The sequence below is a fragment of the Sinocyclocheilus grahami genome, unplaced genomic scaffold (assembly GCF_001515645.1).
Source record: "Sinocyclocheilus grahami isolate Dianchi unplaced genomic scaffold, SAMN03320097.WGS_v1.1 scaffold1436.1, whole genome shotgun sequence".
Taxonomy (NCBI): domain Eukaryota; kingdom Metazoa; phylum Chordata; class Actinopteri; order Cypriniformes; family Cyprinidae; genus Sinocyclocheilus; species Sinocyclocheilus grahami.
Window position 1 is genome coordinate 24,724 of NW_015506615.1, and position 11,022 is coordinate 35,745.

Sequence of the window (11,022 nt, forward strand, 5' to 3'; positions counted from 1 at the left end):
TCATGAGTCAAGTCTAGTCACAGCTGTTCTTCCTGAGTTCAGTCAAGCCACAGCTAATCTTCCCGAGTCAAGTATAGTCACAGTTGATCTTCCTGAGTCGAGTCTAGTCACAGTTGAACGTCATGAGTCAAATCGAGTCACAGTTTATTATCCTGAGTCTGGTCAAGTCACAGCTGATATTTATGAGTCTAGTCAAGTCACAGCTGATAGTCATGTGTCGAGTCTAGTCACAGTTGATCGTCATGAGTCAAGTCAAGTCACAGTTCATTATCATGAGTCAAGTCAAGTCACAGCTAATCTTCCTGAGTCAAGTCTAGTCACAGTTGGTCTTCCTGAGTCGAGTCTAGGCACAGTTGATCGTCATGAGTCAAGTCAGGTCACAGCTGATCTTCATGAGTCAAGTCAAGTCACAGCTGATCTTCATGAGTCAAGTCAAGTCACAATTAATCATCATGAGTCAAGTCACAACTGATCTTTATGAGTCAAGTCAAGTCGCAGTTGATCGTCATGAGTCCAGTCAAGTCTCAGCTGAGCTGCCAGAGCCTCGTTACGTCTCAGCTGTTCGTCCAGAGTCTCGTCACGTCTCAACTGTTCATCCAGAGTCACGTCACGCCTCAGTTCTTCATCCAGAATCACGTTGCATCACAGCTGATCATCCCCTGTACCCCTTTCCGAGTCTCCGTGTTTTCCTTGTTTTGCCTTGCCTGTTTTTGCGGTTTCTGATCTTTGCCTGTTTTCCTGGATTTTTCCCTCTCATCTCGCCCCTGTGATTCTGTCTGCCGATTGGTGACCTACGCTAGCCCTAGGACTATTCTTGTGTTTTTGCCCGCCATATACCTGTTTGCCATTGTTCGACCCTGCCTGTTATACCACGTCTCTTTAATAAAAGCTTGCAGATGGATCCAAACGTCTCACGTCTACAGTGCATAAACAAGCCTTTCAAAGATTTCATTTTTGCTTTTCAGCTGTGAAAGAGTATCAAAAATGAAGGAAACAGAACTAGGTAAACAGAGCATAAGGTAAAATAAACAAAGAAATTTAGATATAATGGCCTGGGGATGCAGACAAAGAAAGAATCATTGTGTGTGTGTGTGTTAAGACCGCAGCAAATATATTCCAGGATTCCCTTGGTGAATCAACTAATCAAACGATTTACTGCCTCACTGCTCAACGTCTCTATCCAAAGGCAAAAGGCAAGATCCTGTGTATATACACACTTGTTTTTCCATCATTTTGGATTGACCTGTTTTTGTACAGAGCTAATGATATTTTCTGTCCCCTAAAACCTAAACAGACAAACCTTTTTACATTTTTATACTGTCATTAAGCTGTTTTCCTCATGGGAATACATTTATAAATAAATAAAAGTTAAAACTGAAACAATGGTTATTTATAAGTTATATATTTCAAGTTATTTATAGAAAAATATACTTTATTTATGAAAAATACCATTCCTATAGCTACAGTGGAAATTCCATTTGAAAAACTACACTACACGTGAATCCTCAAGGGAAAGTGCCACCAATCACAGTACTGCAGCAAACATATCAGGATAAAAGAGTTATTCATAAGTATTGAATGACATCAAGGCGGTTCCACATTCAACTATTTTACAATTTAAAAAGTAAAAAATAAAAATATTAGCAATCAACCAATATGGGGTAATCTGTTGTTAAGGTTGATATATCAGCCAATATTTGGCATTTTTTAATTATCAGCATTGGCCGATTATTATAAGAACCCAACACCTGAGCTCGGACACACAGGAACTTGCAATCTCTGTCTCTATTAGTTCAGTGTCTTTGTTTTAACAGTTTTGTCTAATAATTGAAAGGCAAATGCCATAATACTTTATTCATTCAGCAAACACACACTTTAAACAAGTCTCTGAATATCTACTAAACATTTAATGCAACAAAATTCGCAAACTGGCAAATCCAGCTGTTAGATCTATATATAGTTTTTGTTTCAAATCAAAGTCTGTAATATTGTGATTCATCTCAGAGTCAATTCAGTTTATGGTTTACAACTCTTTTTAAAGATGAAATCCATATGGAAATGGGAAAAACACTCCAAATGCTTATAAAAAAGGGTGTGGTTGTTGGCCCTATTATTGAGGACCTAATTTAAGCAAAACCTGACTCCGGTCTTCAAACACATCTAGTATTGTGGCACAGTAAACGTTTTACTAATGTGACAATCTCACATTGAAGGGCACAAATTCCAAGACAACTTCTCTCTACAGCCTGTAAAACCTATCATTATCCCTTAACTCCATTATGCACATCACTACAATAGTGAGTGATGATTATACAGGAAATTTATGCAACGAGAACACACTGTCTCACAAGACCGAAGAGGTTATTCTAATGCCTACACTGATGGGCCCTGCACACATTCATCTTACTGTCCCACCACAAAGAGAGAAAAAGATCTCTCTTCTACTTTATCTGATCCCTGACCACACAATCTATTTCATAAGAGATAAGAGAAACTAGGCCAGCGAGAGGAAAGAGAATAACCCATCATAAAGTGAATCACAGACTTTATAGAGATGCTTTGTTTGGATAGAGATTTGTATGTGCGTGTAGTGTTTTGAAGCGATAGTTAATCCAAAAATGAAAATTCTGTCATCATTTACTCACTGTCATGCTGTTCCAAACCTGTCTGACTTTCATTATTCTGCATAACAATAAAGAAGATATTTTGAAGAATGTTTCAACTGTGTTTGTCCATACAATGAATGTCAGTGGGGTCCAAAACTGCATTAGACATCATTGACTTTCATCACATAGGGAAAAAAATACACTTTTCAAATAAACTTTTGGAAGTTTGGAAGGTTTATAACATGACAGTAATTAATGATGACAGAATTGTCAGAATTTCCCTTTAAATAGTATGAATTCAAATTGCAGATCACATGAGCTTTACTGTCTGAACTACCACTGACAGTCGCTACATCACATCAGTGCAGATTTGTACGAAGCTGACCTCTGCCCAACTTTCTTAAATCGCCAATGATCTGTCACTCTTGTCACATAAATCTCCAACTCTCACTGAAAATGAATGACTTACGGTTGCATTGTCAGTGCAAATCACTGTCAGTGTGAACGGCCCTTCACTGTGTCCTTGAGTACGGTATGTTCCTACAGGTTGCATCAGGAAGACAGACCCTGTGTGCTGTATAACATATTTTAACCTCATCACTTCACCAGGATCCGAGGTGAGGCAGATTTTAAGGGTTTGATTCTATATTGAAATGCACACACACCCAGAAGGATTGAATAATTACAGCGCATAAATGAAATGTTACAGGTCTGTGCCGCAATCTGTTAAACGTCTAAAAACTTGCAGAAAAGCACTTTCCACAGTCTGTCAATGTCCAGGATTGCATGAAATGGCCCATTTCACGTCATCTGCTTTCTTTTCTGGCTTTTTCACAGAGAGCTCAAGGTGACATGTCTTTTTAAACACTGGCCTTTTGAAATATTCTGTAGTGGCTACAGCTGAACATTGAGCTGGAGTATCTTTAATTAGAACTCTCAGAGTCTGTAACACATAAAAAAAATGAAATGAAAAAGCCTTTAAAATTCTTTGGGAGTTGAGGTAGCAAATAAGACACAGACTTTATTTAAATAGAACACAGAACAGAAATCAAAGAATTCCAAGAAAATACACTACTGTTTATAAGTATGGAGACAGTAAGAGTGACACTGAGGATCTGAGTGATGATGCTGACAATTTACCATCAAAGGAATAAATTACATAACAAAATATATAAATTATATATATAAATATAATATATATATTATATATATAAATTGTAATAATATTTCACAATCTTAAGAGTTTATACTGTATTTTTCATCAAATAAATGCAGCCTAAAAATAAAGAGACTTATTTCAAAAAACATTTAAAATATCTAACCAACCCCAAACTTTTGAATGGTAGGGCAACTGCTGTAATTACAGTTTTTAATACATTTTGTATTTCAGTGTAAATTATCTATAAACATAATACTACTACTCACACAACTCATGACCTCACTTCTATTTCTTTATGGGCTATGTTTGATGAACATTTGAGATGGTAACATAAGAAGTGATCTGTTTTTGCCCATGATTTAGATTTTTATGTTGAACTAGTCATCTGCTTTGTGAATTCAGTGAAATTTTCTTCATGTCATTCCATTTCAGCATCCTGTGGAGTGGCTAATTCGAAATCACTCCATGAATTATGAGGGAGATGATTTTTAAAGCTCAATACAGTAGTCATCATGTACTGTAGATATCAATACCATAGTGGTGTTAGAGACTGCACTGCCATGTTTCAGTGAGGTTCAGACTACACTTCACAAAAACAATCAAACAGAACTACCTACCTGTGGCACCTAATAGGACCTGCTAACATCTGACTGAAATAATATTGTTTTGTTCATTTCCAGCTTACATTTATTCATTTATTAGATGTTTTTATGCAAAGAGACTTACAAATAAGAAACATCACATGCAATTTATCATAATTCAACAATATTTGCAGTACACAATGCCAGATTTCAAGAATAAATTAGATTAGTTGCTTCTTCAACTAATGCCAACATCCAGGGGCGTCATGCACTCATGATTTTTGAGGGGGCACGTGGGGGCGGGGGGTCATGCTTGTCATGTGACACACAGCAGCCACGATAGCACTGCATAACTGACATAGGTTTATGTTTTTTTGTTTTCCTTTTTATACGAAATAATTCCAAATGTGTTAACTATATCAGGAAATATCTCGATTCTCAAATATGTGTAAGTAAATGTGTGTTTGCACCTTTATAGATTGTTATTTGATCAATAAATGGTGATGGGCAAAGTAGACTAATAGTGTAATCTACTGTATTAACTACATATAAAAACCCGACTTTTTAATTAAGTACCCGATATGGGTGTCATGCCATAAAATATTTTTAATATGACTGATTTTGTATTTAATGTGAATTTAACAACAATATTGTATGTTACCAATTATAACACTTTCAGAGAGCAAAGAACACATTATCAAAAGAACATTTTCATTTAGTCTAGCCAGAGTTCAGGCACTCTCAAAAAAATCCCATTAAAATCACTGAAGCTGTTTAAACTGTGAAATTAATATCTTAACTGACATTCGTACGCACATCTACACTTTGTTGTTTCTGATGAGAGAATTTGCCAGATAATTCAGTCAGCAAGCAAGTGAACAAACCACCATGCTGATGATGCTGTGCATTTCATCACAGCTGCATTTAAAATCCACTTGGCTCAGTAATCTGAGGGGGCACGTGCCCCCTCACTTTGAATGGGCATGATTTTGCAGAATAAATTAACCACTTTAAATAATATTGTGTTATTATTTGCAGTGACAGAAAATGGCTTGTTAACTAAAATATCTTCATTAATATCTGATTTGTTGTTTCATTGGACATTTTTGTGTTGAGTTTGTCAATCTCTCTGTTCTCGTGAAGCATACCAAGAAAAGAAACACGTGTTGCCATTAGAATGCGTGATGCAGAAATTTTCGAAGATAATTGTTCGAAATGAAGAATTGGTGATCCTGCTGGGATCCTCCCTCGAACCCTCCCGTGCCTCTCACGATCCGACTATTATAACTAATGACACGGGTTATGGGGGTGCTGTGAGTGACAGCCTCACTAATGTAGTGCATCGGTGAAAGCTGTCATTTTATAACACTACTGCCCCCTTTCGGTACTCCAGTGGATACTTCTTAGGATAAGTTCATAGGTCCGTTTTTGAAATTGTCCCTATGATATATACAGTGTGTGTGTGTTTCTCTGCCTTCACTGCGTACATTTCCTATAGAGGGAAGATTACAGTATATGCAGACAAATTTCTTACAAATAATCATCCATGTATGGAACCACAAGCGAAGCGTGACTTTATTAAGAGCAAAGCTGATGAATCAGTCATGGGTCTGTATCCTTGGAAATGGGGCGATAATGTAAACCTTCACATTATTTTCAAGTCATTAGGCAAGAACACAATACTCCTAGCTGTGCTTTGGCCTAAAAGCAAGTTGTACTACACTTTAAATGTGGGCTTATTATGCAACATCATCTTATTTAGCCTGTAATGAGAAATCTACGGTGGCCGAGAAGTGCAGAACAAATCACAATTCTGAAAACAAAAGAATAAATTACAAACGCAAATGCAAGTCTAAAAAACAAAATAACAATTCAGAAAACACAACAACAATTCAGAAAACATTATAACAAGTCAGAAAACACAATGACAAATTCGAAAACAAAATAACAAGTCAGAAAACACAACGACAAATCTGAAAACAAATTAACAAGTCAAAAAACACAACGACAAATCAGACAAACCGGAAGAGGTAGGTATAGTTTGAGACAGCGCCATTGGTTTGGGATTACTCACCGCTGATTGGACGAGACATCTGTCAATCAACGTATACAGGAAGAACCAGCCGAAGAACAGCAGAGTCGTGGTAGAAAGTTCGGAGATGGTATTAAAGTAGCTCAGTTTAAATGTATTGTATGAATTGCCCTTACTATGGAATAAAAAATACGGGGTGTATATTTACATTTAGTAAAAAGTGGCTGTAAATCATCAGCTCCGGGGCCGCAGATGGATAAGCATGTGTCACTGAGTTTTTGACGCGATCGACCCGGGTTCGATCCCACCTTTTGCCGAGCTTTTTTTCCCTCCCTTTTCAAATCTCATATTAGTAATGGATTCTATTTACACTAAGTGAAAATAGCAGTATTTTTTAGCAATATACTATTTACACTAAGTGCAAATACCTATTTACACTGTTAAAATAGCAGGATTTCTTCTATCATGTATACTACTTGTTGCAAATAGTGGCAATTATCTGTACTTCATTATTGTAGTACATTATAAAACAGTATGCAATAATAACATATTGAGTGTAAATTATAATTTAAATTTAAATTATTAAATGGATGCCATCTTATTGGTACAATAAAGCCCTCCCTACACCTACCCTAACCCTACCCGATACTTTATTTTCAACTTTTTGATTATTTCCTTAATTTTTATTGATGATGTGATATGAGATTTGAAAAGGGAGGGAAAAAAAGTTTGGATCGAACCCGGGTCGATCGCGTCAAAATGCCAAGGGCAAGCACTTATCCATCTGTGCCACTGAAGCTGATGTTCTACAGCCACTTTTAACTAAATTTAAATATGCACTCCGTATTTTTAATTCCACAGTGAGGGCAATTCATACAATACATTTAAACTGAGCTACTTTAGTACCATCTCCAAACTTTCTACCACGACTCTGCTGTTCTTCGGCTGGTTCTTCCTGTATACATTGATTGACAGATGTCTCGTCCAGTCAGCAGTGAGTAATCCCAAACCAATGGCGCTGTCTCAAACTATACCTACCTCTTCCGGTTTGTCTGATTTGTCGTTGTGTTTTCTGACTTGTTATTTTGTATTCGAATTTCTCATTGTGTTTTCTGACTTGTTATAATGTTTTCTGAATTGTTGTTGTGCTTTCTGAATTGTTATTTTGTTTTTTAGACTTGCATTTGCGTTTGTAATTTGTTATTTTGTTTTCAGAATTGTGATTTGTTCTGCACTTCTCGGCCACCAGAGAAATCTCTGAGTACCACAAAGACAATTAATGAGCAAAACACATTGGGGTAATGAGTGAAAAATGAGTTTGTATTTGTGAAACAGACAAATAAACAGGTTGCCAAATTTGATCCATTCACCTTTAAGAAAAGGACGCAAATATCAGTTCTAATTCATAAGCATTGTGTAAAAGACATTTCAAAAGAAGAGAGTGAATAGTCTCTGTTGCCCTGCTAATTGTTTGCACAATTGCACAGTCTTATTGTTATAATAGGCTATATTGAACACAATGAATAGACCTCAGTCACTCTTGCACACTATCAAAGACAAAGATGCACATGAACACACACACAGACATCAACACACACTAAGCCTATTCAGTGTGACTAATTATGACTCTCCTCACTGCATCCTTGGTCAACTCGATCAATTGATCTCATTTGCACATTTCTCCTGAGAAGGAATTACTCTCCATTGTATCCAATCGATCACCTCTGCAGAGACTCTGTGAGAGTTCATTGCTGAAGAAGGAGGTCAGCAGGAGGAAATGAATCCTTGAGTCAAACTCCTCAACCACTGCACTGACAGGCCAACACAAACATCTTAAACACAAAGAAGGGTGAGAAAGAAAAAGAAAAAAAAGAAAGAAAGATGAACAAAGGGAAAAGAAAAACACCAGAGTCTAAAAAGCTAACATTTATTAACATGTGTTTGAAATACAAAAGCTTTCCAAATAAGACCTAGTAATACATGGTTAAAAAAAAACATGATAATTCAAATAAAAATTAATGTGTTCATCAGTAGTTAATGCAATGTTGAAATGTTGAGAAAACACTTCTTAAAATTTAAATAATTTTTGTAAATCCAGGGGTCAAATGCTGTCTGGCCTCTCAATTGTCTAATTACAGCCACCTGACCAGTGACTGGTCTTTGTGTGAATGTCCACAAAACTGGAAGACTTTCTGAATATAGATATATATATGCCACCTAAGAAATATCTATATCTAATATTTATCACATATGCAAGTGCTTCCATCTTCTGGTTTTTTATATGAATAACCTATTTGATCTCAACATCTATGCAATTCTAATATATTAAATAATATAAATAAACATTCATGAACATTTATTTAATGTTTTTGAAACAATATAGTCTTGAAAAATACCACTGTAAAACATTGTTTAGAAAAAGACCTCAACAGTACACGCCAACAAAACAAAACAAAAACTTCCGCTTATGTCCTGCTAAAGCATGCATTTAAAGGGGTCATATGATGCGATTTCAATTTTTCCTTTCTCTTTGAAGTGTTACAAGCTCTTGGCTTGGTGCATAAAGAAGATCTGTAAAGTTGCAAAGACTAAAGTCTCAAATCCAAAGAGATATTCTTTATAAAAGTTAAGAGTCAACCACGCCTACCTAAAACGGCTCGTTCTAACACGCCCCCCACATGTCTACGTCACGATGTGGGAAGATTTGCATAACGCCGCCCAAATGTTCACGCAAAGAAAGGCGGCGTAACTTTTATTCTCGCTGTAGTATTGTTGTTGCAGCCGCCGTCATGTCGTGAAGATGCTGTGTTTGGTCTTCCAAAAGAGGACGATATCGCTTCGTCATGCCTGGAGCTGATCCGTGCTGGTCGCTGAGTAAATACATCAACTTCACGCTGTGGATCGCCGGATCGGCTTTCACCGTGGACGAAGGGTAGTCCAGCCCGGGGTCGTCACATTTGATTGCCGCAAGCCCGCCGGCCGCGCCGTTCTCAAGCTCTGCTCACTCAAGCCGGCCTCTGCTCACTCTAGCCCGCTGACCGTTCCTAACTCTAGCCCCTGGCCTCTGCTCACTCTAGGCCGCCGCCGCTTACTCTAGCCCGCCGTGTGTGACACTGTGTTTCGTTGTGAAAGCGAAACTACTTTGTTTGGCCTTCCAAAAGAGGACACGACTAGAAATCAGTGGTTAAGTTGTATTTACAACACTGTTACAGAACACTTCAACCCAAATATTCAGATGTGTGCAGCACATTTTATGGAGGACTGTTTCCTGATCCTGGGAGAGTAGACTACAATGCCGGCTGCTCTGACTCACAGCCTGTAAGTACGTTTTTTATGTTTAAAGAATTTGCCACTGATGATTCAAACGCAAGTTTTGGGCAGTGTAGAGTAGGGTTTGTTGTTTATCATTTCTCCGATCACAAATGCAGACATGGTTTTATGTTTCCACGGCGCCATGCAACGCAACGCCTAAAAAGACAGTATAAGTCATTATAATATGTAATTATGTCCCCACTGGATGCAACAAATGCCTCGTTTATAATGGGTTTTCATGTTTTTGAATAGTAGCTCCGGCCGGACAGGGCATCACAGTATGGTAAGGGGCATAACATTTCCGTCACACGCTTAAGGTATTCGGCCAATCACAACGCACTGGATAGCTGGCCAATCAGAGCACACCTCGCTTTTCAGACCAATGAGCTTTGTAAAAATTGACGCATTTCAGAAAGGCGGGGCATAGAGGAGAAACAATAATGTATGTGGAAAATAATGTGTTTTTTAACCTTAAACCGCATAAACATATTTCATTACACCAAATACACGAAATAATGTTCTTTTTTGCAACATCATATGACCCCTTTAAAGACATTTTATTTTTCAAACTCAAAAGTAAGTTTCCGTTTATGTGATGGAGATCAAAATCAAAGATCAAAAACTGGCAAACGTTTTTCCACAAAGAAATGCTTGGACTTGAAAGGTCAGTGAAGCATCGATTTCAGTATAAATCACAGTGTATTAAATGGTTTGTTGTCACAGAAAATGTAAGGCTGCAAGGGAATCCAGAGCTTCTGCTTTTCAGTGAATGTCCCACACATTCAGCATTTCATGAGCCCACATCCTGTGAGTGTGGAGTAGATCTACTGTGCAATGTTGTCTCCAGTCATTTTCTGGAATACTGTAAGACATATCAGTGGGTTGGTCTTGTGTGTGGGAGTACTCTGTGCTTTTGTCAGTGTGACTGCTGCCAGCTATCTCTGCCATGTGTCAGTGTTTCTGAGGAGATGCCGCCCTAACAGAATGGCACTCTAAAAAAACATCCTAATTCCATTTCACACTTTTAGATTTGTCACACATGCTGTGACTGATTATCTTGCCTTGACTCCAAGATCCATTATATTCCAAAACATTATGCTTGCATGGGCCTCATTTTGTACCTATCTAGTTTTACTGAAAAACATGGACAGATGAACTGAAGATGGATGTCATTAGGTAATTATTTATAAAAATAGGGCAATACTTAAGAAAAAAGTGATCCTTAAGACAGACGGATAGATAGATAGATAGATAGATAGATAGATAGATAGATAGATAGATAGATAGATAGATAGATAGATAGATAGATAGATAGATAGATAGATCAATTCA